Here is a 7,031-nt window from a genome sequence, read left to right on the forward strand (position 1 = left end):
AAATATATTCAGCACTGGATCAAATAACACAAATAAGAATCTGGTGGTAGATGGTGATAACATTTATTGTACCAACAATGCCAATATTTTAAAGCTACAAAAACTCCCGGAACAACGGCAGAAAATTTACACACGGAATCTGGGCAGATCAATAGTGTACTTGTTTATTTGGAGAATGGTAATTATTGTTAATAAATCATAGATTGATAGAAGATCTAAAAAAGTGCACACAAACAATATGTTTATTGGGTCCAATTACAAAAACACTGAAAGATTGTAATATTATTTTCTTCAAATTTCAATATTTTTGAAAATTCTTAAATATCAAGACATGATCATTCAAATTACAATTTGTCTGAATATTATGACCAAAAACATGCATATCTTTAACCGTTGTCGTGTCAACTTTATTTTCTGATATTTATTTTCTTTATGTGATAATGAATATAGCTATTATGATTAATAATAACATGTTTTAACATTGAATAATCATGTCATTGTAATAACTGTTTTCATTATTGTAATGTCATGAACTACTAGAACTACTATCATGCTTTATCATAGCTTGAATAGTGTTAGTTCATTCCATCTGTGACAATTCTGCTGGAAAAGAATATTCATAAACCAGCAGTAATGTCACACAATGGTATGACATAGTTACTTATATTAAGCATAGCATTGTGTGTATTTGCATAGCATGTATGTTTGAAAATATGAATAATACGAAATGTATGGACTATATAAATAAGGTTGCAACTAATCAATGAATATATGCAGAAATAACTATGAAGTAAAGCTCATATACTTAACTCTGAAAATAAGGTTTGAAAGGAAGAATTTAAATAGCTCAATACATATATGTGATATTTATTAACTGGGACGATTTAAGTCTTGACATATTGCATACACATCAGTGTATAGTTAGTGACTGTATATCTGGAAAATTTCGTCGTTGGGTTGCTGTCCCATTGATGTCTATCTATCTATCATTTTATTTTGTTTCTTTTATTCATGTTTATTCTATATATGTGTCTGTGTGCTGTAGATTAGTTATAATTTTTTAATGAGTAAGAAAAAATGAAACACGAAAAACAAATTAAATTATACAGTTCAACTCAGTACTACTAAATGATATAATAATTGGTTGAACTAATTAAGAAAGAGAAAAGCATATATTTGACATAGCACATATGTTTATAGTATTCCAAATTATAAATTTTACTAAATTTAAACATTTTCAATGTTTCATTTAGTACACGATTTATATTGACATGTATTTTAATAATGCAGTCAACGTATAATATATCTTGATATTGATTATAACCAGTTGCCACATAGCATTACAAGAACATGATATACATTTGTTTTCAACATGATTCTGTACATTTATCAAAAGTCTTTATTAAATACTCAACGAACATTAAAATTGTGGTTTTTTTACTAAACATTTATATATATAGGAAAAGTTATTTATAAACTAAGATTCATTCTGATCTATAATAAAAATTCAAGAACATCATCGATCGAACTAAATATAACATTACATTGTATTAAATGCATAAAGTATTGTTTATAACATATTTCGTTTTTGTAGTGACAGGTAGATACGATCAATAGCTTTAAAATCATATAACCTTTCCCTCGTCCATGACTTACTCTTCTGGTTCGAACACAAACAATAATTCTTTTTGAAACGAAATGTGCATTTGATGTACTTAAAACTCTTTAAGTCATCATTAATGATGTTTCACCGCATGTTTGTGACGGTGTTTAAACAGTAAATACTCAATTTCTAGTTAACATTAATAGGACAGATACTGTTTATTTGCTGAAATTCCATATGATTTTTTTTTAATTAAAAATATAAGGCATACACGTCAGTAAGACAGCAACCGGACGACAGTAAATACCAATTACTTCATTTTTGACATCACTAAATTTTATTTCCTTTTGTCAGATGAAATGAAAGGTTTGAACTTATTAATTTGACGTCTTAAATTTGATATGTTGATATGACCCGCTTAAAATTTCAATATACTTTTTGATAGATATAACGATTTTTTATCAACATGTTTGTTCGATGTACTTAAATATTATTTAATAGTCCGTCTTAAATGTACATGTATCATCAAAATCCGTAGTAAATCAACTTTTTCAAATCAACATAATTCACGATTTTTTGTTGTAGGACTAAAATTGAAAGTGATCATCAGTAGCAGGGACAGTTTTATCATAGCGTAATGATAACGAGTATGTCGACCCAAACTTATTGACTTGTGGTATGTTTATTACCCACATCAAATTGAAATTATTTCATTTCTGCATCAGAATAGTCAGATATGCAACAAACGGAAGTTTCTGTATGAAAACCAATACAAATTATGTCGAACATTAACGACTCAATAGCGATTTAAATAGACGTGTTAGGAAAGGGATTTAAATACTGCACTGATGTTAAATACCAATACCGATACAAGATTTAAGTGTGGACTTTCTCAAAATGCAATTGCATTGAAAAGTACCCCGGAGTAGTATAGTTTAGCTTTGTGGTGTGTTTGATATGAAGCGAACGGTTAACGTCGACTCCAATTATTTTAAGACGTGCATTGGCCTTACGTAGATCTTCATACATTCATTTGTATTTGTTTGATTTGGGAGTGCAAAACAAAACTTCAAAAAAAATATATGTAAGGGTCAAGAATGGGAATGTCGGATTTTACGGCCACAAGTCCAAATATATACATTAAATAATATGAGTAGAAGATGTAAGGTTGTTTTGCTGCGCATTGTTTTGATGTTCAAGAAAACCACTTTCCACGAGCCGTATGTGATTCCTTCTGACCCAAAGATAATAAAATTAACTTCTCCATATGAAAGTTTAACGCCACTTTCAACAATATCTCAATTTAATCGTGGTGTTCTGTTTTGTTGGTGGAGGAAGCCGTGATACCAAGAAAAAAAACTTCCCGGCGACCCTTCACCGAAACGTAAATTTAACATGCTCGATGTGGTAATCTTTTGAAACTTAATTCGATAACCTCTTCTGTCCGAAAAACTAACTGACAAAAGTTGATAGAAAGAAAATGACAGTTAAAATTTGAATAAGAATAATTAATTCACACATTTTAACGAGTTTTTTTTTTTTTTTTAGGTATTGTCCCTTTTCAGCATTACATTAAATTGCCAGAGTGACCTTTCTATTTCTAGATAAAATAAAAAGATAAAGATTATCAAATTGAAATAGCTTTTGTTTCATTTTTTTTTAATTGTCAAGTACACAAATTTCTAAGTTTTTTTTATTAGAATTTTAAGCTACACATTTCTCTAATCTAAAAAATGATATAAATTAAGGAGATGTGGTATGATTGTCAAAGTAGACAACTATCTACCAGAGACCAAATGACGCAAATGTTTGCAACTATAGGTTTTAGTAAAAAATCGGATTCGGATGTTATTTGGTTGCAGTGTTTTTTTTTATTATTCACTTATTTTGATCACTTTGCAGATTTTCTTTGTACATAGTTAGAAATGGGGGAACAACGATCTTAAACTTATTAGATCACTACTATGAACCAAGGCAATTTTATGATAATATCAATAATGATCGTGTTTCTTTTGCTGGATCCTCCTCGGTGTAAATTGCTATTATTTAATTGTATAAAAATCATCTCAGCATTATCAAACAAACCCATACAGGTAACTATAATGAATGATTATTACCTGAGCTTTTTGAGATGGTCCCCACTAAAGCCTGTAGTGGTATTGGTATTTAACATGTTTAACATCAGCGTCAAAATCGTATTGACTTTCCTAGCACGTCTAATAGGAACGCTTAATTGTGTTATTTACTAAATTTATGTCAACGATGAAGTAATGCTTTAATATTTCGAGCCATGATTCAAATCAAAAATCATTTCTGATCGCAAGGGGAAATAAAACAAAACATTTTGAAAATAAGAAGTTCTCTATAGCAGGTATTTTAGTTGTGAGCACTTCTGTGTTGACATGAATCATCATTGATATGTTCATAATTATAAATTAATTGTTTACAAAACTTTGAACTTAAGTATTGAAATATTAAGGCTTTTCTACCTGAGGAATAGATTCCCTTAGCTGTATTTGGCAAAACATTTAAGAATTTTTGGTCCTCAATGCTCTCCAACTTCGTACTTCATTTGGACTTGTTAACTTTCTTTGAATACGAGCGTCACTGATGAGTCTTTTGTAGACGAAACGCGCGTCTTGCGCAAATACAAAATTTCAATCCTTGTATTTATGAAGAGTTTATTAGTAACTACAAAAAAAATACAGCAGTTCTTTAGATCCACTGCTCAACAGTCAGCTCTAATCTTTGACCTTGGTTCAAAGATTCAATAAAACTTTCTAGTCAAAGTTTTCGATGAAAGAAATTATTTGTCCTAGTAATTTCATTATATCACGCAGGAAATTAAAATACACATATGAAATACGTCAAAAAACATAAGTGAGCGTTCTTATTTAAATCACTATGGAAACATTAGATAAAATTATATGGGTTCTCTCGTTCGAACAGAACCGATAGGAAACAATAGAATGAAAACAAGTTTAAGAGTTGTTTCCTAACTTGTGCATTTGTGAATTCCAAGGTTATTCATAAAAGGGACGTAAAAAAAACCCCAAATATTATCAACTCACGGAAAAGTTCTGACTTTGTTGGTACCAAGTTTCTTCATACGTTCACATCAAAACGGTAGTACATGTACATGTAATACAGTCAGCTTAAAGAAATTTTTACAGAATACGTTGCCAACACATACCCATTGTCAAATATAAGATCTTCGTTAAGTTAACATATATTAAATTAATAGATATTTTTCAACATTGCTATATCAGTGGAAGATTTGGCTAGCCATTAAACCAGGTTTAACCCACCATTTTTTTCTTAAAATGGCCTGTATCAGGCCAGGAATATTGCAGTTGTTATCAAATAGTTCGTTTCTGTGTATGTTGTATTTGTGTTTGTTTTGTTGCATTTCAGTGTGTTTGTTGCTCCGTTGTTTCCCTCATATAGTTGATTTGTTGACCTCAGTTTTACTCTGTGACCCGGATTGTTTTTTTTCCCCTAAATCGATTTATGACTTTTAAACAGCCGTACCCGGATTTCTTTTCTTAAATCGATTTATGACTTTTGAACGGCCGTACATAATGTTGCCTTTATTTAATGTTTCAGTTCTATTTTCCTTATTCTAATTGAAAGAAGGGTGAGGAATTTTTCTGCGAACGATTGGACCATAAGTGCATTTAGTTCCAACAGTTTTATGCCGACTCGACAGTGTTTTGATAGAGGTAAGGTTTGAACTACACTTTAAATACATGTTAGTATTTTACTCTATTTTTCTATCAGTCTCTCTGCTCTAGATATCGGTTAAATAATTTTAGTACCAGTATGTCAATTAAATAGATTCTGACCAATTACCATCAAGGTCAGTTTTATAAGCGTACACAGAAAACATTTGTTTCATCAATCATGATTATGTTATGTTTTAATGTTACATCAGTTAAACCATTCACAAAAAAAAAATGTTATTACGGTCATTTTGTATTTCAAATCTTTATCTAGTATATGATAGTTTATCAATAAAAAAATATAAAATCAAATTAAAATATTTGGGAAACTAGCCTACATCCTAGCCTCACAAAGTTACACCTCAGGAAATTATTAAAACCAAAAAGATATAAACGCAGAACTATTTTTTAAAATCATTTAATCATTTTTTTCAAATGACTATCACTGGCAAAATAGACTAAGTTCTTACCTGACAACCCGGCAACTGTGTCTGCTCTAAATCGTGTCAGACCGATGTAGTGTACAACTGTTAAAGAAAAGTTTTAACAGTTCCATACGATGTATTCTTGTCGTTCCTAAGAGTTGTTAGAGCTTATTTTTACTACAGCCATATTATTGCCATTAGCAATAAATATCTCTAAACCTACATGGTCTAAAATATTGTCACTAAATTGTGCATTTTAATCCACTCTTTTTGAAACTGATAAAACTTTGACATGTATAATGTTTACATGCCTCTTTTTAACGCGGTTACATTTGATGGCTAAAGCATTTGATACTTTGAATATAAAGAATTACTCTTTCGGGCCTGGCCAGAAAGAACATACAAGAAAGATGATCATATTACACACACATGTGTCCTACCAATAGCTGTAACTTAGAAAAAAAGTAAAATATTTGGGTATTTTGGTATTAAATTAAATAAAATTAGAGCTAAAGAACTTGGAATTAATGTCGAACCCTTGTTAAAGTTTCGTTTGAATATTCAAAAAAATATATAATAACTTGAAATAGGGGGCATATTCTGCCTGTTGCTTATGTTAAAAGCACCTTTTTCTGTACTACAACACTATCGGGAACCAGATCGCCTTTAACTGCAATAAAAAGGTTCGTTATCTGTTTATATATTGTCTATTATAAAGTACTTCTTTGAGTCCTGATTCTGAGCAGTTTTGAATTCGTATCTTACAAAACTACAAAGCCATTTTTTTAAATGGTTTGGAAATGATGAGCGTGGGAAATTTTCAGATGTTTTTAAAATATGGCGGAAATATGTTCCATTAAAAGCTGTTTGAAGTCATGCTTTTTCCTATCGTCATGGTTGATTCCGTTGATTTTAATAATACACAGCACAATTACGCAAAATAATAATCGACTTTTTTTCAACAACAGAAAACAATCATTCGTCTTAAAATAAATGAAAGTCTGATCTTAATTGCTATGTCATAAAAACGAAGCCGCGACATTTGAATAGTACCGTTGTTAACATATGCAGACAATAGATCATGTTTCGTTTCGAAGTATGCAAATAATATTTTCCTCCTTTCTCGCAGTTACATTTAATTTACTATTGCGAAGAAAACTTGAATACACCGTTGTTGTCATTCCTTTTCTTTAAAAGTATTTAAAGTTAACATGCAAATTTCAAATGAATTTAATTTATTTCATTTATTATCTACTACATTTTTTTTTTGTAAATAAACAA

Source organism: Mytilus californianus, unplaced genomic scaffold, assembly GCF_021869535.1.
Source record: "Mytilus californianus isolate M0D057914Y unplaced genomic scaffold, xbMytCali1.0.p SCAF_10, whole genome shotgun sequence".
Lineage (NCBI taxonomy): Eukaryota > Metazoa > Mollusca > Bivalvia > Mytilida > Mytilidae > Mytilus > Mytilus californianus.